The sequence below is a fragment of the Sorex araneus genome, chromosome 2 (assembly GCF_027595985.1).
Source record: "Sorex araneus isolate mSorAra2 chromosome 2, mSorAra2.pri, whole genome shotgun sequence".
In the NCBI taxonomy this organism is placed as follows: domain Eukaryota; kingdom Metazoa; phylum Chordata; class Mammalia; order Eulipotyphla; family Soricidae; genus Sorex; species Sorex araneus.
The window spans coordinates 296,378,690-296,400,813 of NC_073303.1; positions in this window are offsets into that span (position 1 = coordinate 296,378,690).

Here is a 22,124-nt window from a genome sequence, read left to right on the forward strand (position 1 = left end):
TTTCCCTTTAATGCTATTACAGCAAGCTATATTTGAGTTTTGTTTATTTTAGATTTTTTTTTTAGTTTGGGGACCACACCCAGATGTGCTCAGCACTTACCCCTGGCTCTGTGCTCAGAGATCTCTCCTAGCAGTCTGAGGAGACTGTGTGAATGCTTCTCCCCCTCCTCCTCCCCCTATTCCTCTTCCTCCTCCTCCTCTTCTTCTCTTTTTTCCTCTTCTTTTTTCTCCTCCTCCTCTTGTTCTCCTCTTGTTCTCCTTCTTCCTCTTCTTCCTCCTCCTCCTCTTTTCCTTCTCCTCTGCTCCTTCTTCCACTTCTTCCTTCTCCTCTTTTCCTCCTCCTCCTTCTTCTTCTTTTTCTTCTTCTTCTTCTTCTCCTTCTCCTCCTCCTTCTCTTTTCCTCCTCCTCCTCCTCCTCCTCCTTTTTCTTCTTCTTTTTCTTCTCCTTTTTTTTCCTTCTCCCTTTCTCACAGAGGGACAGAATAAGCCAGTAAAGACTCAAACCTTTTTTTCCCTTGGCATTCAGGAAAAATTAAGCAAGAAGCCTGCGAATGCAGGTATGGAAGATGTCCAATAGCCTACGGAATAAAATGCAGGATGGACACAGACTTTTCTGTTGGAGTGTCTGAGAAAAAAAAATTCTTTATGAAGAGAGTCTTTGAAGGAGGCCCTTAAAATACAGTGGTGACAGAACACTTGTGTACTTCCCAGGGTGAATTGCAAAGAACATACTGGAAATAAGATGGTCACTGGGACCTGGACGGGTCCTCTGTCTCCAAGGTAGCATGGTCAAGCATCTCTCCTCATTGTTTAGCTTTATGCTTGTTTCATCTCCACCTTGTTTTGTCTCTGGTGAATTCTAATTCCATTTTTCTTCTTGGTACATAGACCAGAGAACTCAGAGCACGGGCCAGGGGCCTGCACTGACCATTGCTGATTAGCCACCAATCTAGAAAACCAAAATACACCTTCGAAATTATCATAGCCATTAGGGTTATATCTCCTATCAAAAATAAGTCTTGTCTTTTATAACATATATGTATATTTATATTCCATCTTTATTGAGGAATAATTATTGAATCAATAGTATATATTTAAATTATAATGTGGTCATTTGATATACATTGTGGAATGATTGCCAAGATCAAGACAATGAATATGATTATCATCTCAAGTAGCCCATTCTTTTGGATGGGGGTCACACTCAGCGATGTTCAGGGGTAATTCCTGGCTCTGGATTCAGGAATCACTCTTGACAGGCTTGGGTGACCATATAGGGTGCCAGGGATCAAATCTGGGTGACTGCAAGCAAGGCAAGCACCTTACCTGCTGTACTATCTCTCTGGCTCCCAATTCATTCTTTTGTATGTATGATAAGAATACTAAAGGGGCCGGAGTGATAGCACAGCGGGTAGGGTGTTCGCCTTGCACGTGGCCGACCCAGGTTCAATTCGCAGGATCACATATGGGTCCCGAGCACCTCCAGGAGTAATTCCTGAGTGCAAAGCCAAGAGTAACCCCTGAGCATCACCGGGTGTGACCCAAAAAGAAAAAAAAAAGAAGAAGAAGAATACTTAATATAAGATCAGAGGAGTTAAGGCACTTGCCTTAAATAAAGCTAAACTGGTTTTGCCCCAGAACTCATATGATCTCCTGAGAACCACCAGGACTGATACCCAGAACTGGCTCGAAACACAAAAACAAAAGCAAAATGAAAATGAATATATATAAACATAAAAAAATTAAAAATTTTAAAATAATAAATAATGCCTAATATATATGCTAAACACCTTTCAATATAGAATGTCATACCACATAGTTATTAATTCTTTATATAACTGAAAATCTATACCTGTACTGAAAATCTATCTTCCCAATTTCCTCTTCCAGCCCTAACCAGTCATTTATTTTATTGAATTCTATAAAAGTATATAAAGGATTTTATTTTCAAGTTATTTTTGTTTCAGGGCTACACCCAGTGGTGCTCAGGGCTTACTCCTGGCTCTGTGCTCAGAGATCACACCTGGCTGGATTTGGGGGACCATATGGGGTCCCAGGGATCAAACCCAGTCAGCCTCATGCATTCATTTTGTACTATCACTCTGGACCCTAAAGTTTCTTTCTTTCTCTCTTTCTTTCTCTTTCTTTCTTTCTTTCTTTCTTTCTTTCTTTCTTTCTTTCTTTCTTTCTTTCTTTCTTTCTTTCTTTCTTTCTTTCTTTCTTTCTTTCTTTCTTTCTTCCTTCCTTCCTTCCTTCCTTCCTTCCTTCCTTTCTTTCTTTCTTTCTTTCTTTCTTTCTTTCTTTCTTTCTTTCTTTCTTTCTTTCTTTCTTTCTTTCTTTCTTCTTTCTCTTTCTAAATAAAGCATATGTCCCCTGAAGATTGGGAGGAAATGCCTAGAAGATCTAGATTCCTACCAAATGTTTGAGAAATCCTGCTATTGACTTGGAGCACCAGGCAGAACTCAGATGTCCTGGGCTCCAGCCTTTATTCTTTTGTTGGTATAAGGGATATAAGATCCACATCTATAATAGGCAAAAGGGGAGAAGAAAGATAGTATAGGGGTAAAGACATTTGCCTTGCATGCAGCCAGCCAGCCTGGGTCCATCCCCAGCATCAAATATCACCTGATCACCACCAGGAGTCCTTCTTGAGCAACCTGATGTGGTGCTCAAAACCCTGTAGCACAGTAGCACTGTCCCATTGTTCATCAATTTGCCAGAGCGGGCACCAGTAACGTCTCCATTGTGAGACCTGTTGTTACTGTTTCTGGCATATTGAAAAAAAAACATGGGTGGCCATACCACCCTGAATGCGCCTGATCTCGTCTCCTAAACCCTAAATTAATTAACTAAACAAAAATGTCATTCCTCTAGAGATGAGTGCTTGAAGGGGCCCTTTAAGCTTACCCTGTAACAAACTCTTTGAAGGGTTCTTTGTCAAGCCTTTTGAAACCGGGAGTGGCCTGCCTTCTTGTCCTCATCAGTCACCCTCTCAAAACCCCCCAGACCGCAATGTGGCTTTGCTCTGCCTCCCAGATGCTAAGTCCATCTTCCTCCAGTACACCTTGGCTACTCTGCCAACCCTGCCCAGAATCACCTCAGTCAGAGGGAGAGGAACACATTCTCTGTCGTATGTGACATACAAAGAAACTTCATAGACGGATATCAAATATGCCCAAAGGCAATGGACATGAAGAGCAGGAGAACTGGGCTTCAGAAGGAAGCTTGCCACTGAGGCAGGGGTGGGGTTACAACTCAGGGAAGGGAACACTAGGACGATGGTGGAGGGGAGTAGTGGCTGAGGCAGTGGCAGGCAGGGGACTGAGAAGGAAACCAGGGACATGGTGGAGGGTAGTGGATACTGGTGAGGGGACTGGAGTGCTATTTCCAAAACTCAGTCCTAACTATCATTGTAACTTTGTAATTTATGGTGATTCAACAAATAAATACTTTGCAAAAAATAAAATAAAAAGTAAAAAAAATACAAATAAATAAATAAAATAATAAATAGGGGCTGCAGCCATTGTACAGCAGGTAAGGCATTTGCCTTCTACACAGCAGTTTGACCCGCAGAACTTTATCTGGTTCCCAGAGCATGCCAGGAGAGATCACTGCCTGAGTTCAGGGCTCTGAGCACTGTTGGGTGTGGCCCCGCTCCAAACTAAAATAATAATAATAATAATAAATGTAGCACTGTCGTCCCATTGTTCGTGGATTTGCTCACGCGGGCACCAATAACGTCTCCATTGTGACACTTGTTGTTACTGTTTTTGGCATATCCAATACACCATGGGTAGCTTGCCAGGCTCTGCCGTGTGGGCAGGGTACTCTCAGTAGCTTGCCGGGCTCTCCAAAAGGGATGGAGAAATCGAACCCGGGTCAGCCACGTGCAAGGCAAATGCCCTACCCACTGTGAGACCGTTGCTTTGAAGCACCCAAGCATGCCAATTGGATAGAGCCTTGTTCCTGGGCTGGAAGAGAGAGGTGGTCACTCTTTACAAGTCAATTTAGAGGATTCTGAGATAAACTTGGCCTAACTGATAGCTTTGTTTGTGTGTGTGTGAATCACATCTGGCAGTGCTCCAGCTCCGTCCTGGCTGGGGGTGAGAGATGGCTCCTGGCATTGCTGCAGAGCCCGTGCTGTGCTGGGGGTCAGACCAGAGGCTCCTGCAGCAAACATCCACCCCACCCCTTTGAATCACCTCCCTGTCCTTGAACTGAAGCCTTCCTAAGGAAACCTACGAGGCAGAGTTGGAGGCAGAAGACTGTTAAGTTTAAAAAGCAGGAGCTCGGGGCCGGAGCGATAGCACAGCGGGCGTTTGCCTTGCATGCGGCCAACCTGGGTTCGATCCCCGGCATCCCATATGGTCCCCCAAGCACCGCCAGGAGTAATTCCTGAGTGTAAAGCCAGGAGTAACCCCTGAGCATCGCTGGGTGTGACCCAAAAAGCAAAAAAAAAAAAAAAAAAAAAGCAGGAGCTCAGTGTGTGACAGATCATGAAGTGCCTTGTAACTATGTCTCTCATGCTGACTCAAGGTAAAAATTAAGGTTCAAAAATAAATAAATAAAAATAAAAATCAGGAGCCCAGAGAGATAGTGCAGTGGGTAGGGCATTTACCTTGCACATAGCCGACCCAGGTTTGATCCCCAGCATCCCATATTGTCCCTCAAAACACCTCTAGGAATTACTACTCCTGAGTGTAGAGCCAGGAGAAATGCCTCAATACCCCCCCCCCAAAAAAAAAAACTTTGATAGGAGAGATAGTACAGTGGGTAGATCACTTGCCTTGTACATGACCAACCTGGGTTTGATTTCCAGTACCATGTTCATTTCCCAGAGTATCTCCAGGCATGATTCCTGAGGACAGAGTCTGGAGTAAATCCATAAAATATCAGGGTCTGGTCCATACACAAACAACCAGCAAAATTCAAATAAGCTCCAAATCCTGATACTGTCGTAGTTTACTTTATAGTTTGTATGTGTGGTAGTGCTGCCTGACATACAAGCATTCACCGAGCACCAAGCTATGCAAAAGAAAAAACAGGAGGTTTATGTGAAAATAGGGTTTAGTGGCATGATAATTAACTTCTTCAGTGACACACTTGAAAAAAACAGAAATTTGGATCGAAGAGATAGCACAGTGGATAGGGTACTTGCCTTGCGCATGGTCATCCTGGTACTCATCTGGTCCCCAGAGCCTGCCAAGAGTGATTCCTGAGCACAGCAACTGGGTGTGGGAGGAAGGAAGGAAGGAAGGAAGGAAGGAAGGAAGGAAGGAAGGAAGGAAGGAAGGAAGGAAGGAAGGAAGGAAGGAAGGAAGGAAGGAAGGAAGGAAGGAAGGAAAGAAGGAAGGAAGGAAGGTAGGAAGGAAGGAAGGAAGGAAGGAAGGAAGGGAAGGGAGGGAGGGAGGGAAGGAGGGAGGGAGGGAGGGAGGAAGAGAGGGAAGGAGGAAGAGAGGGAAGGAGGAGGGAGGGAGGGAGGAAGGAAAAAGAAAGAAAGAAAGAAAGAAAGAAAGAAAGAAAGAAAGAAAGAAAGAAAGAAAGAAAGAAAGAAAGAAAGAAAGAAAGAAGAAGGAAGGAAGGAAGGAAGGAAGGAAGGAAGGAAGGAAGGAAGGAAGGAAGGAAGGAAGGAAGGAAGGAAGGAAGGAAGGAAGGAAGGAAGGAAGGAAGGAAGGAAGGAAGAAAAAGCTACATTTAAAGCCTGTATTCCTAAAATGATACCCTCCAAAAAGTGAAAAGACAACCCACAGAATTGGAGAAATTGCACTGATAACTGATAAGTCTGATACTCAAGGCCAGAGAGAAAGCTCAGTAGGCTGAGTGCGTGCTTCACATGCAGGAGACCTGGGTTTAATCCCTGGCACCACCAGGAGCAACCCTTAAGCATAGGCTGGGGGGTGTAGCGGTGAGGTGTGGGGTCAGGCTCTCTTGAACTGATACCACTAAGTGTGGCCCAAAACCCAAAAGACAAACAAATCAAATGAGAGAGTGATAGGCCAGATATTCAGACTATATAAAAAAAACATTTGCAATTCAACATCTTTTTTAAAAAGAAAAAGAAAAATCTGTGTAAAAATGGACAAAGGACTGGAGAAGACATTTCTCCAAAGAACAGCTCTAAGTGAGCAGCAACCATATTTAAAAGATGCTTATTTTACTTTTAAAAAATCATCAGATGAGGAGCTGGAGTGATAGCACAGCAGGTAGGGCATTTGCCTTGTACAAGACTGACTCAGGCTTGATTCCCAGCATCCCCTGAGTACCACCAGGAGTAATTCCTGAGTGCAAAGCCTGGAGCATGCCAGATGTGACCCAAAAAGCAAAAAAAAAAAAAAAAAGTCGTCAGAGGCCCAAGAGATAGTACAATGGGTAGGGCGCTCATCTTTCATGCAGCCAGCCTGGATTCAGTCTTTGGTACGCTATATGGTCCCCGGAGCCCTACCAGGAGTGAGCCCTGACCTGGAGTGAGCCCTGACCACTGCTATGTGTGGCCCAAAAATAGGAAAATATGGTCAACCAAACTGGAACAACTTAAAATCAACACAAAACTAAATAGGTGGTAACACATTATAAGGGACAAATAGGCATTAAGTCAAAGCATCAATTTATGAACATATGTTTGCTCCATTCGTGCTTGGTACTGAAATGAGAAAAATGGTCTCATATTTTCAGTTTTTCTAATTAAAAGAGTTTGTGAATTTGTGCCGTTCTGGCAATTTCAAGTTTCTGAAATACATACAAACCCAATAGTGCTCCAAAAAAAAAAAAACAACCAAAAAAACCTACTCATTTTCATTAGTCATTAAGGAAAGGCAATGAAATCAAAACTGCAATGAAATACCACTTCATATCCACTAGGTTGACCATAACTTGAAAAATAAAAGAAAGAAAATGTCAAATATTGCCAAGGATGTAGCAAAGTTGGAACCCTCACAAGCTGGTGAGCGTGTCAAATGGTGCAACCACATTGTAAAACACTTTGGTGGGTCCTCAGTAAGTTAAACATAGATTTAACATGTGACCCAGAAATTCTGTTTTGGAGCATATACGGAAAATAATTGAAAACAAAAACTTGTAGGCAGATGTTCTATGTCTCCCTGTTCACAATAGCTGAAAGGGGGAAATAATCCAAATGTCCCTCATTGATGAATAGTAAACAAAATGTGGTAAATTGCATTGTAGGATATTATTCAGCCATAAAAAGGAATGAAGCGCATGCTACCACACTTCAAGATGAACCTTGAAGACATTAAACTAAGTGAAAGAAGTTGGATACAAAAGACTGCATATTTATGGCTCCATTTATCTAACCTATCCCGCATAGACCAGAGAGGAGCTAAATATTGTGCTCTCACACCTTATCAGGTAGGGCATTTGGATAACTCATCAACATCTCCATGCTGGTTATTATTAACCACATAGTCCATATTTTAAAAATCAAGCACACAGCCAGGCTTTCACTCGAAATCATCTGGCTATAGCGTTTACATCCATAACCACTATATAACCCTGAGTAATTAAATACAGATTTTTCTCTCTTGGTTTCGGGGTCAAACCCGGGGCTGCAGGGGCTGCCCTGGGCACGATGCTCAGAAGCTGCTCCCTGAGGTGCTCAGGGAAGCTCGTAGGGCTGGCACCAACCTGGGCCTCTGGCATGAGAAGCCCTTGGAGCTATCTTCCCGGTCCAGTTTTAATTTTCTGTGGGTTTGGGTTTGGGGGGTGGGGACCTCCCAAGTCGAGTTTCGAAGAGCCGAGGGGCCATTCCTGACAACACTCAGCCAACAGGGCTGGTGGTTCCATGCCAGGGTCAGAGGCTGCAGGGCGGCCTGGGCCTGTGGGCCCCACTGCTGTGTCTTGGGAGTCTCCAGAACTGAATCCACAGGGTTGGGAGGCCTGGTGGGGGTGGGGATCAAACCTGGGTCGCACGTGCCCCAACCACAATACTATCTCCTGGGCCCCAGATTCACTATTTTTTTTATAAATGGAAGCTCAATTTCTAATTTTTTAGAAGCGTCCATATTGTTTTCCAAAAGGGCTGAACCAGTCGGCATTCCCACCAGCAGTGTAGAAGGGTCCCTTTCTCCCCACATCCTCTCCAACAGCGGTTGCTTTTGTTCTTTTGGATGTGTGCCAGTCTCTGTGGTGTGAGGTGGTATCTCATGGTTGTTTTGATCTGCATCTCCCTGATGATTAGTGATGCAGAGCATTTTTTCATGTGCCTTTCGGCCATTCATATTTCTTCCATGGGAAAGTTTCTGTTCATTTTTTTTTTTTTTTTGCTTTTTGTGTCACACCCAGCGATACTTAGGGGTTACTACTGGCTTTGCACTCAGGAATTACTTCTGGCGGTGCTTGGGGGACCATATGGGATGCCGAGGATCGAACCCGGGTCGGCCGCGTGCAAGGCAAACACCCTACCCGCTGTGCTATCGCTCCGGCCCCTCTGTTTATTTCTTCACCCCATTTTCTGATGGCGTTGGAAGTTTTCTTCTTGTAGAGTTCAACCAGTGCCTTATATACCCTTGATATCAACCCCTTATCAGATGGGTATTGGGTGAATATCCTTTCCCATTCTGCAGATTGTCTTTGTATTCTGGTCACTGTATCTTTTGCAGTGCAGAAGCTTCTTAGTTTAATGTAGTCCCATTTGTTTATCTCTGTTTCCACTTGGTTGATCAGTTGCATGTCACCTTTGAAGATACCTTTAGCTTCAATATCATGGAGGGTTTTGCAAACCTTGTCTTCAATGTACCTTATGGATTGTGGTCTGATGTTGAGGTCTTTAATCCATTTTAATCTGACTTTTGTGCATGGTGTTAGGTCAAGGTCTAAGCCCATTCTTTTACATGTGGTTGTCCAGTTGTGCCAGCACCATTTGTTAAAGAGGCTTTCCTTGCTCCACTTCACATTTCTTGCTCCCTTTTCAAAGATTAGACAATCATATATTTGGGGTTGTATATAAGGATATTACACCCTGTTCCATTGGTCTGCAGTTATGCCATGCTGTTTTAATTGTTACCTCTTTGTAGTAGAGTTTGAGGTTGGGAAGGGTGATGCCTCCCATCGTCTTTTCCCCAAGAATTGCTTTAGCTATTAGTGGGCATTTGTTGTTCAATATGAATTTCAGGATTGCTTGATCCATTTCTTTGAAGAATTTCATGTGTATCCTTATAGGGATCGCATTGAATCTGTATAATACTTTGGGGAGTATTGCCATTTTATCAATGTTGATTCTCCCTATCTTTGAGCAGGGGATATGTTTCCATTTTCTCGTGTCCTCTTATTTCATGGAGTAGAGTTTTATATTTTCTTTGTAGAGGTCCTTTACTTCCTTAGTTAAGCTGATTCCAAGATACTTGATTTTCTGGGGCACGATTGTGAACAGGATTGCTTTTTTCATGTCGCTTTCCTCTGTCTCATTATTTGCGTAAAGGAAGGCCTTGGACTTTTGGGTATTGATTTTATAGCCTGCAACTTTACTGTACAAGTCTATTATTTCTAAGAGTCTCTTGGTAGAGGCTTTAGGATTCTCTAGATATAGTATCATATCATTTGCGAATAGGGAGAGTTTTGACTTCTTCCTTTCCTATCTGGATGCCCTTAATATCTTTTTCTTGCCTAACTGCTACTGCAAGTACTTACAGTACTATATTGAACAGAAGTAGTGATTTATTGATAATTTTTACTTAATCTTTCCAGTTTATTAGTGTAATTTTATACATTATTTTTTAAAGTTTCAAGGACTATCAATATTTATCTTAACATTCTTTTATAATGGACAGCAATAATTCTAATTTTTTGCTATTATGACAAAATCTGTGAACATATGAGTGTACAGTAAATTCTCTGTAGACATTGTAGAATGAATGAGTGAGCATATCGCATAATTTTACTCTTGTGTGTGTGCTCAACATCAAAATCAATCCACTTGCAAAAGTCCAGTGCGTCTCTAAACTAGGAAAATTTGTATATAACTGGGAGGTGATTATCACATATCACCCATGATAAGTGATCTAAAGCCATAAAATGGCAAAGTTAATTTTTTCTTTTTTTTTTTGCTTTTTGGGTCACACCCAGCGATGCACAGGGGTCACTCCTGGCTCTGCACTCAGGAATTACCCCTGGCGGTGCTCCGGGGACCATATGGGATGCTGGGAATTGAACCGGGGTCAGCCGTGTGCAAGGCAAATGCCCTACCCGCTGTGCTATTGCTCCAGCCCCAACAAAGTTAATTTCTTTTCCTTTCTTTTTTTTTTTTTAGACAAGTTATTTATAGCTGGGTTTTAGACACACTATGTTCTTTCTTGCACCAATCCCATCATCATCATCAACTTCCCTCCATCATCATCCTCAGGTTCCTCTCAGCCACCCACCCCAAGCCTGACTCTTTACTTTTGGTTGGGATTTGGATCTCCTACTTTCTTTGTTACTGCCTGCAGTTTGGGTATATAGCTATACCACTCCTCTATACCACTGCTGTACCTGAGGCCCTTGACCCCTAATCCATAACTTCCACCTGCCTCTTTTTTTACTTACTTATTTATTGGTTTTTGGTCCACACCTGGTACCTTGGGTAACCTGCTCAAGGATTACTCGTGGCTCTGCACTCAGAGATCACTCCAGGCAGTGCTCAGGGGACCATATGGGACCGTATGGAATGCTGGAGATCACACCCAGGTCAGACAAACGAAAGTTAAATACCCTACCCCTTGTACTATTAATCCAACCCTGTCTCTTCTTACTTTCTTCCTTGATTTCTTTCCTTCTCGGTCCTCCTCCCTATACTCTGGGGTCAAGGATAGTCTAATATACCCCCCCTTCTTCATTGCATTCCCTCATTCAGTTATTCTTATAACAGATAAGCAAGATCATCTTGTGTTTTCCCTTCTGGCTTTACTTCACTTAACATGATTGGAGCTGGAGTGATAGCACAGTGGGTAGGGCGTTTGCCTTGCATGCGGCCCACCAGGGTTTGATTCCCAGCATCCCATATGGTCCCCTGAGCACTGCCAGGAGTGATTCCTGAGTGCAGAGCCAGGAGTAACCCCTGAGCATCGCCAGGTGTGACCCAAAAAGCCAAAAAAAAAATGATTATCTTCCAGTTCCATCCAAATTTCAGAAATTTGCATGATTTCATCATTCTTTCCAGCTGCATTGTATTCCATTGTGTGTATATGTATGTGTGAATGTGACATATTCATAACCTATTCATCTGTTGGACACCTAGATAAAGTCCATATCTTAGCTACTGTGCTAAGAACTGCAATAAATAAGGGTGTGCGTAAGTCCTTTTGAATGAATGTTCTTTGGGCCAAAGTTAATTTCTAAAAATATTTATTTATTGCGGGGTAAGTGTTTGAGGGTGCCATACTCAGTGATGCTCAGGGGTTACTTCTGACTCAGCACTCATGAATTATTCCTGGCAGTGCTCTAAAGACTATATGGGGTGCCAGGGATCAAATTTGGGTCAAGTAAGCACTCTGCTTATGCTGATTTAATGTTGATATTAGACTATTATTTTAAATAATTTTAACTAAATTTACTTTTTTTTTTCTTTTTTAGTCATACCCAGCAATGCACAGGGCTCACTCCTGGCTCTACAGTCAGAAATTACTCCTGGCAGTGCTCGGGGGACCATATGGGATGCTGGGAATCGAACCTGGGTCGGCCACGTGCAAGTCAAACGCCCTACCCGCTGTGCTATCGCTCCAGCCCCACAATTTATTTTTTCTTAAGTGTTAGCCTAGGATTAGAATTCAGGGATTAAAGCTTTTTGTCTTGCCTGTGTGAGGCCCTGGGTTGGATGCCCAGTCCCACATAGCCACCTCTTTCCAACCAAGCATCACGGGCAGTGACTCCTGAGCAGGAAGAAAGTGGCCCCTGAGCTGGGAGGGAGTAGCCCATGACATCGCCAGGTGTGGCCCCAAAATAAACCCGTTTTTTTTTTCCTTAAAACTTCGAGTCAACTTTTTCTTATATTCAAATATTTTTTAAAAATTTATTGAAGCACTATGAGATAGACACTTACAAAGCTGTTCATTATGAGGTTTCAGTCATACTGTGTTCTAACACCCATCCCTCCACCAGTGTACATTTCTCAGTACCAGTGTCCCCAGGTTCCCTCCCATCACCCTCACCCCCCAGATATTTTTTATAAATGCAGAATTCATTTATATTTCCATCTATCAGAAGATAATAAAACATCAGTGTTTGGAATACTATGAATAGCTTTCATTATGTCAAAACCAGAATAGGTTACATCATAGGGATTTGTGGGGGGGGGGTTGTTTGAGGGCCACATGCGGTAATGCTCAGGGCTTACTCTTGGCTCAGTGCTCAGGAATCACCCTGAAAAACTCAGGGGATATATGGGATGCTAGGAATCGAACCCGGGCCAGCCACGTGCAAGGCAAAATATCCTATCCTCTGTACTATCTCTTCCAGTCCCCAAATTAAGTCATTTGTATGAAAGCATTTTCACAAATAGTATTCAAATATCAAATTATCACTTATATTTGTTGTTTTCTCTTTTAAGTCTTTTGATTTGGGGGTTGGGGAGCACGGAGGCTCCTAAACAATACTCAGGAGAACTGCCACAACCTCTAGGACACTTGGCCACTTGACTTTAAGGGTTCAGTGCTTGGGCCAGTGGTGCCACTTTATCCCGGCAGTACTAGGCCTGCACTTGGTGATGCTCTAACGGCCTTGAGCACTTTTGCCTGCTCTGTGAGCCATCTCCACAGTATCCCCTTTTTATCACTCAAAAAATTCTTCATGTTATTGTTGCTTATTTATTTGGGGCCTACATCCACACATAGAGGCTTTCGCCTGCCTCTATGCTCAGAGATTATTCCTTGCACTGCTCAAGGAGTTGAACATGGGGTGCCAGGAATTGAACTAGAGTTGACCACATGTAAGGCACAGGCTTAAACCTCTGTGCTATCTGTCCGATCCCAACATCATAGTTCTTATGGGGGATGGGAGCCACACTTGTTCTGAGAGGGATGTCCTTGAACAAGTTGTCTGATTTCCCTGAAGCTCATTTCCTTATCAGCAAATGAAGGGAGAAATGGCAATCTCATTAGGTTGTTAAGAGGATTACATGAGATCAGCTTGAAGCACAAATCCAACAGAAGGCCCCTTGGAGTTCTTCTTTTTTCAGTTTTTGGGCCACACCCGCTAATGCTCAGAGATTACTCCTGGCTCTGCACTCAGGAGTTACTCCTGGCGGTACTCAGGGGATCCATATGGGTTGGTGGGGATCGAACCTGGGTTGGTCACGTGCAAGGCAAATACCCTACTCACTATACTATCACTGCGGCCCTGCTTGAAGCTCTTTTCTGCCTTCCTTGTGACCTTTCAGTTCCCCTATTGCAAACCATAATGCCCAAAAGGAAAGAGAGAGAGGAGTGGGGGAGGAAGAAGGAGAGAGAGAGAAAGAGAGAAGAAAAGTGTCTGCCATAGAGGCAGGCTGAGGGGGCAGCCGGAGGAAACTGGGACATTGGTGGTGGGAAATGTACACTGCTGTTGGAACATTGTATGACTGACTGATACAACTTTGTAACTGTGTATCTCATGATGACTTAATAAATAAATGAATCAATAAACCAATCAATCCAATCCAAAGCACCTGGGTCACACCCGCTCCTACCTCCCTCTCAGGCTCACTAAGGCTCCAGTCCCAGATTGTTGCTGGCACTTTTTGTTTGTTTGTTTTTGCTTTTTTGGGTCACACCCAGTGATGCTCAGGGGTTTCTCCTGGCTCTGCACACAGGAATGACCCCTGGCGGTGCTTGGGGGACCATATGGGATACTGGGAATCGAACCCGGGTCGGCTTTGTGCAAGGCAAACACTCTACCCGCTGTGTTATCACTCCAGCCCCAGTTGCTGGCACTTTTTGAAATACATTTATCCTTTCCTGAGTCACTTCTATTATTCTATTATTCATTCACCCAGAAATTTTCTTTGAACCTCCTTTATGATGAGGTCCCAGGTAAAATGTTGATTATAAACTGTGGAACAGAACCTAGCCCCTGCCTACAAAGATCCTGAGGTTTCCAGAAGACTCAGTTGAGAAGGCGCCATTCAAACTGGGTGTAGGAGAATGGGAAAGGAAGCATGCGGTGTTAGAGAGGCACATGCAAAAGGCACCTTGCCAGATCCAAGCTGTCAGAGAAGTTCGTCTCCAGGGAGACTTCAAAAGGGCAGTGAGAGTGACCTTGTGCAAATCACATCTCCAGCACTTTTTGCTGATGAGGCCTGAGGCTGAAAGAAATAGATTTCATCCCTTTAGCTCTCTCTTGAGACCTCAAATCTCACTCCAGCTTAGGGGCTGGAGCGATACCATAGTAAGTAGGGCGTTTGCTTTGCACATGGCTGACTTGGGTTCATTTTCCAGCATCCTATATGGTCCCCTGAGTATTGCCAGGAGTAATTCCTGAGTACAAAGTCAGGAGTAACCCCTGTGCATCACCAGGTGTGACCCAAAGAGGAAAAAGAAAAAATCTCACTCCAGCTTAAAAGCCGTGCTTTAGGTTTTTTTAGTTTTTTGGTTTTTTTTTTTCTTTTTGGGTCACACCCGGCCATGCACAGGGGTTACTCCTGGGTCTGCACTCAGGAATTACTCCTGGCGGTGCTCAGGGGACCATATGGGATGCTGGGATTTGAAACCGGGTCGGCCGCGTGCAAGGCAAACGTCCTACCTGATGTGCTATCGCTCCAGCCCCAAAAGCGTGCTTTAGGAGTGGAAAGGAATGACTAATAGAGTCAAATGTTGTTGCAAGATCAACTTAGACAGGGATGGCAAACAGACCCAAAGATGAATAGACAAGCACCCATAAAAACACATACATATGGACCGGGGAGGCAGGTCAAGGGCTGGAGCACAAGCTTTGCTTGCAAAAGGCCTGGGTTCTATCCCAGGCATCACGGGGTTCCCCAAGCTCTTCTGGAGGCACCCCCTGAACAATGTTCTAGGAATAGTCCCCAAGCACTCCCAAGAGGGGGTCAGAAACAAAACACGTGTGTGACCATTCCCAGCAGTGTTCTTTATTTTTGAAGGGGATACTGGAGTTCAAATCTGGGAAGCAGCTTCATCCTCAGCCCCATAGTATTCTGGAATAATAACCCCCAGTGAAAATAACCCAAACACTTAAGCACTAATGAATTGGAAAATAAAATATGGTGCATCATGCAATGGAATTTTTTATGTTTATTATTATACAAAGTGGACTGGAGTGATAGCACAGTGGGTAGGGCATTTGCCTTGCATGCAGCCCACCTGTGTTCGATTCCTCCGTCCTTCTCGGAGAGCCCGGCAAGCTACTGAGAGTATCCCGCCCGCACAGCTGAGCCTGGCAAGCTCCCTGTGGTGTGTTGGATGTGCCAAAAACAGTAACAACAAGTCTCACAATGGAGACATAACTGGTGCCAGCTCAAGCAAATCGATGAACAATGGGACGACAGTGCTACAGTGCATTATTATACAAAAAGCATAAATCATTTTTAGGGGACCAGAGAGATAGTACAGAGGGTAAGGTACTTGGCTTGCATGCAGCCAACCCAAGTTCAACCCGCAGTCTCCCCCACCCTTCTTCCCATAGGTTCCCCAGAATTGCCAGGAGTGATTCCTGAGTACGGAGCTAAGAGTAACCCTTGAATATCTGGTTACTCTTACTGGGTGTGCGACCACCTCCCAAAACAAAACAAACAACGGAAAGGAAACAAACAGTTTTTCGTCGGGGCCTCCCCAAGCTGGGAAGTGGAAAGGCACGAGATTCCAGGAGCTGAACACAGGCTCTCGTCCATGTGTTCTGCCACTTGTGCTGTCTTCCTGGCCCTAGCTGAGTAATTTTTATCAATGAAAGGAAATGAAGAAAAGATACATGCTACAACAGGTAAGAACTTTGAAAGCGTCATGCTCGGCAAGCAAAATTCATCACTAAAAATTACATTAGTCCATTCACATAAAACGTCCAAAATAGAATGTAGAGACAAATCTACAGACAGGAAATAGATTAGCATGAGCTGGGTCTTGACTGGTGAAAAGAGACGCAGTGATTGCTCATAGCAGCAGACTTCCTTTGGGGGAGGAAGAAAATGATCTAATACTAGACTGTAGCGGTTGTTGCACAATTCTGCAACTATACCGCAAGCCACTAAAATGTGCATTTATTTATTGGTTTCGGGGCCACACCCAGTTATGTTCAGGGCTTACTCCTGGCTCTGTACTCAGGGAACACTCCTGGTAGACTCCAGGGACCACATGTGGTACCAGGGATTGAACCCAGGTCTGCCACATGCAAGCAAGTGCCATAACTATTGTACTATCTCTCCAGGTCCTAAACGATGCACTTGATTAATTGTGTTTGTTTTTTGGACCCTACCCTTACTCCTGGTTCTGTATTCTGGGAACTATATGTGCTTCTGGAAATCAAACCAGGGTTGGCTATACGCAAGGCAAGTGCCGTAACTCTTATACTATTTCTTTGGCTCTATTGTTATATACTTTAAAAAAAATGGTTTTTTTTTTGAGAGTAGAGGGATTTGGAGTCATACTTGGTAGGACTCAGAGGCCACTCTCAGTTCTGTGCACTGGGGGTTGTTCTGGGGATTTTCCCAGTGGTGCTCAAGGGACCATACATGTTGGATACTGATCAGGATTACTGAGTCCCTGGATCTCTGGATACTTTGATTCTTTTTTTTTTTTTTTTTTTGGATCACACCCAGTGATGCTCAGCGGTTACTCCTGGCTCTGCACTCAGGAATCACTCCTGGAAGTGCCTGGGGGACTATATGGGATGCTGGGAATCAAATCCAGGTCAGCCATGTGTAAGGCAAATGCCCTTTCGTTGTGCTATTGCTCCAGCCCCTATTCGATTATTTTCAAGGGAGGTTCTGTGTTCAGGGATCATTTCTTGGGAGATTATATATAGTACCTGGAATTAAACTGGGATCTGCCATATGCTGCAAGTGTCTTAACCCTTATACTATGTCTCCAGCCCCTAAAATGTGCTCTTTAAATGGGTAAATGGTATGATATGGGAATTTCATCTCAATAAAGTTTTTTGCTCAAAAAACTCACTCCAGGTTGTGCTCAGGGTTTACTCCTGTTCAGGAATCACTCCTGGCAGAGCTCAGGAATTATTTGCAGGATCAAACCTAGGTCAGCTGTGTGCATGGCAAGTGCCTTACCTGCCAAACTCTCTTCCGTCCACAGTAGTCTAATGTTAAAGTCAAATCACAATAGAGAGTAGACAGTAGTGTGTGTGTGGTGTGGTGTGGTGTGTGTGTGTGTGTGTGTGTGTGTGTGTGTGTGTGTGTATGTGAAGAACTGAACCCAGGGCCTCACACATGAAAGGCAAGTACTCTGAAATACTCTCTTGCTAAACTGGCTATTTTTAACAGATGGTATTCTTCTTTTGCTGATTTTTGGGTTCTCTTCATTCTCCTATCAAGTTAGAGAGGAAAGTCTTTGGTTTTATAGGCTTGTTTGATACAGACAGGATCAAAAGAAAAGTAACAGTTTTGAGGGATATTTTAAATAAATGAAAGAAAATCCTAATTAAGTAAGTTAAGTAAGTGACTCATATTTATGTATCTTGAATCTTGAAAATGGTGTTGATTCTTTGACAAAACTGAGCATTCAACTAAATCGAATTCATTCAGCATCTATTTGTAATACCTCTTTTAGTGGTAGTTGTCTTCTAAATTTTGTTGTTGTTTTGGTTTTGGTTTTGGTTTTGGTTTTTGGGCCATGTGCAGTGCTGCTTGGAGGTCGCTCATGGCTCTGCAGTCAGGAATCATTCCTGGCAGTGCTCAAGGAACCACATGGGATGCCAGCGATTAAACCTGGTTGAGACATGTGCAAGTTACTATGGCTCTGCTCCCATCTAAATATTAAATTGAGACCAATATTCTGAATAGAGACTGGATACTAGAAATGTTAGAAATGAAGGTAATACCCTAAAATGTGCATATTAATTATCCTGGTACGCAATTTAATTCTAGAAAGTGGAAGAGGGGAAAGTTGGAAATGGATGTTGCTGAAAGTCTACAGTTTGTCAGGTACAATGCTAACCAATTCAGAAGTTATATTGACACTCATATTAACACTATGTATGATTACTATCATCATATGGATAAACTATTCAAGAAGGTTATACAATTTACCCAAAGTTACCTGTAAAGTAGAGAGAAGGACTGTTAAAACAGGTCTTCTGGTTTTAAGAACAATATTGCTGTTTGCTTTTAATTTTTGTTGGGTCTATACTACCTCTCCTTGTACTGGAGAGATAGCACAGCAGACAGGGCATTTGCCTTGCACGCAGCCGACCTGGGTTCAATTCCTCCGTCCCTCTTGGAGAGCCCGGCAAGCTACCCAGAGTATCCCGCCTGCACAGCAGAGCCTGGCAAGCTACCTGTGGCGTATTCGATATGCCAAAAACAGTAACAAGTTTCACAATGGAGACGTTACTGGTGCCCACTCAAGCAAATCGATGAGCAACAGGATGACAGTGCTACAGTGCTATACTACCTCCCTATATAAGATTTATGAATCATTTAATTCATTTAACAAATATTTATATAACATGCCCATATGGCAGAAGTGTGCTGAATCCTACAGACAGGAAAATGAACTCAGTAAAAACAACTTCTGACCTCAGAAGGTTTCCACTCTGACTAGGAAAATAGAATGTTTTATATGGACAGATTAAATCTACAGTGACAGTAAGTTTTCCGTGCCTCTTAGAGATTTCCCTGTGTTCCCACAGTAGCACCAGGTGCTTCTGCATTCCTTATCCTTTCCCATCTTCCCTTCCCAACTGCAAGTCCAATTTCTTTCACCAGGGCCCTCTGTGCCCAATACAATGCCTGGGATAGCTAGCCCTCCATGTTTTGTTTTGTTTTGTTTTGCTTTGTTTGGGGGCCACACCCTCAGGGGTCACTCCTGGAGGGCTCAGAGGACCAAATGGGGTATGGGGGCTTGAACCCAGGTTGGCCACTGTCACTGTAGCACTGTCATCCCATTGCTCATCGATTTGCTCAAGCGGGCACCAGTAACGTCTCCACTGTGAGACTTGCAAGGTAAATGCTATTCCCATTGTATTACCACTGCAGCCCTTTAGTCTTCTACTTAACACTTCCCTTCTCCCTCCACTTTTGTACATGCCTCCTTCCTGTTAGAGCACAGGGGTTCAAGCCAGGCAGAGTAGCATGAGGCCATTTATGCCATCTGTGCTGGCTTCAGTGCCCTGACTTTAAACTGAGAGTGCCAATCACCACCTCACTTGTTATTTGTGTAGATGATTATGACAAACAAAGATCATTCAGGGGGCTAAATGCATGCTTTGCATGCAGGAAGCTCGGGTTCTTCCCCTGGCACTATCTGGCCCACCGGGCACGGCCAGGAGTGACCCGCAAGCCCAGAACTAGAGTAGCCCCTGAGTACTGTCGCATGTGACTCCCACAAAGAAGAAGCCAGATTCTTAGTGAGGGTGGGAGTGAAGACAAGGCATGCTTGCATTAAAATCCTTGAGTTTCAGGCACGCTTCTTGAAGGAGGTAAGACCTAAACTGCTGCTTGAAAGCTGAGTAGTTTCTGAACAGTCACAATTGTAGGAGAGAGGCTCCATAAAGACTTGCTCTTTTCTGTGTTTTAAATATTCTTTCACAAGCTGCACTGCAGAACAGCGGCGGGAGCCAGCTGTAATAAGAAGGTTAAGCCTCCTCCACGAGCAGTTAGTGTTCTATATTCAGAAGAACGGGAAGAGTCTCACCCACTTTTCACCCTCCTGACCCCAAAATATCTTAAGAACCTGCCCTGCTATCCCGTTTACCAACTGTTGTCAGTCAGTGCCTGGCTGCAGAGGCCTCTCTAAATATATACATATGTTTAGTTAGGGCTTTGGGGGAGTCATGGGGAGTTGTGTTCTCTTTTTTCTTTTCTTTTTTGGTTTCAGAGCCACACCCAACTGTGCCCGCTTATTCCTGCCTCTGTCCAGGGGTCACTCCGGAAAGGCTCAGGGGGACTACATGAGATGCCTGGGATTGAATCCAGATAGGTTGCATGCAAGGCAAGCATCCTTCCTGCTGTACTATCTCTCCGACCTTATTACTTTTTCATTTGCTTGTTTATCTGTCAGGGAGGTGTTTTTGTTCTGTTTTGTTTGGGGGGGCACTTAGAGCAATGGTTCGGGATCACTCCTGGCAGGACTCAAGGGACTATATACGGTGCCTGGGATTAAATCCCAGTTGGTTGCATGCCAGGCAAGCACCTAAACCCCTGTACCCTCCAGCCCCAATTATTAGACACCTTAAAACCTCTTTTGAATGGCCAGAAAAGTGATACAGTGGGTAGGGTGCATGCCTTGCATGCAGCTGACCTGAGTTTAATCCCTAATGTTCCCTAAGGTCTCTTGAACCCACCAGGAATGATCCCTAACCACAGAGCCAGGTGTAAGACCTGAGCACTGCCAGGTGTGACTACAAAGCAAAAACAGGAAGAAAAAAAATTTTAAAGTCTTTTGAAAATTAAATTTTGTAGTGCTATGAATGGACAGAAGAGAGGAAGTCTCTCCAATTTTTTTTTTATTTTGTTTTGGAATTATCTTTTTTTATCACGTTCTCCAGCCCCTCAACTCAATTTATTGGGAAAAATTGGGAAACATTTTTAAAGAATAAAACCTTGCGCTAAAACTCAAAAAGTCAGCAAGGGGTTGGAGTGATAGCACAGAGGGTAGGGCATTTACCTTGCACGTGGCTGACCAGGGTTCAATCCCCAGCATCCCATATGGTCCCCTGAGCACCGCCAGGGGTAATAATTGAGTGCATGATCCAGGAGTAATCCCTGTGCATCGCCAGGTGTGACCCAAAAAAGGAAAAAAAAATAGTAAAGTGATATAAGGACTGGAGCGATAGCACAGCAGGTAGGGCATTTGCCTTGCATGCGGCCAACCCAGGGTCAATTCCTCCGTCCCTCTCGGAGAGCCTGGCAAGCTACGGAGAGTATCTCTCCCACACAGCAGAGCCTGGCAAGTTCCCTGTGGCATATTCGATATGCCAAAAACAGTAACAAGTCTCACAATGGAGACATTACTGGTGCCCGCTCAAGCAAATCGATGAACAATGGGATGACAGTGACAGTGCTACAGATATAAGGTAGAAACCTGGGAGATGTTCAAAGGACTGAGAACTTGCTTTGCGTGCAGGAGGTCCAGGCTCCACCCCCAATATTGGTTCCCCCAATATTGCTTGAAGACTGAGTCAGGAGTAGACAGACACCAAGTTCTGCCTCTGTGTGTGTGTGTGTGTTTATTGCCAGAAAAAAATAATAATAATTAGAATACAGGGCCGTAACGTTAATACAACGAGCAGGGCATTTGTCTTGCATGCAGTCAACCTGGATTCAATCCCTGGCATTCTCTATGGTCCCCCAAGCACTGCCCTGAGTAATTGCTGAGTGCAGAGCCAGGAGTAATCCCTGAATATCACTGGGTGTAACCCCAAAAACCAAAAAATAAATAAATAAAAGAGTATGAAGTGCAAAATGCTATGGCTAGTTTTATGTTTGTGGAGTAGTAATATGTATGAACGCATTCTGACCTTATTTTTCTCTTTTTGGCTTTTGGGTCATACCCGGCAGTGCTCAGCGCTTACTCTTGACTCTGTTCTCAGGGATCACTTCTGGAGATACTCAGAGGGTCATACATGGTCAAACCAGGGTCAGTCATGTGCAAGGCAAGCACCTTACCCTCTGAACTAGTGCTCCTTGAGTACAAAAGCACTTTGCAGCCAGAAAATACTGTATAATTAAAAAAAGACTGTTGTATGAATCATGGGTATGCTTTGGAAAAGTGTGTTTTGAAAACAAAACACACATAGACAGCATTCTTCTTTATATGAAAATAAAAGTATTGATACATGTAATGATATAAATAGCAAATGTGCATATAGCATTATGTATGCATTGAGACAGAATGTTTACTTGTTTCCTATACCTAAATGGCCTCACTATGATCATTTATAGTCTCATAATTATATTAAAAAAGAAAGAAAAAAAGCAAAAGCATCTAACCAGAAATATCATTCTGCCTCATGATGATTTCGTTTTTCTTTTGCATAAG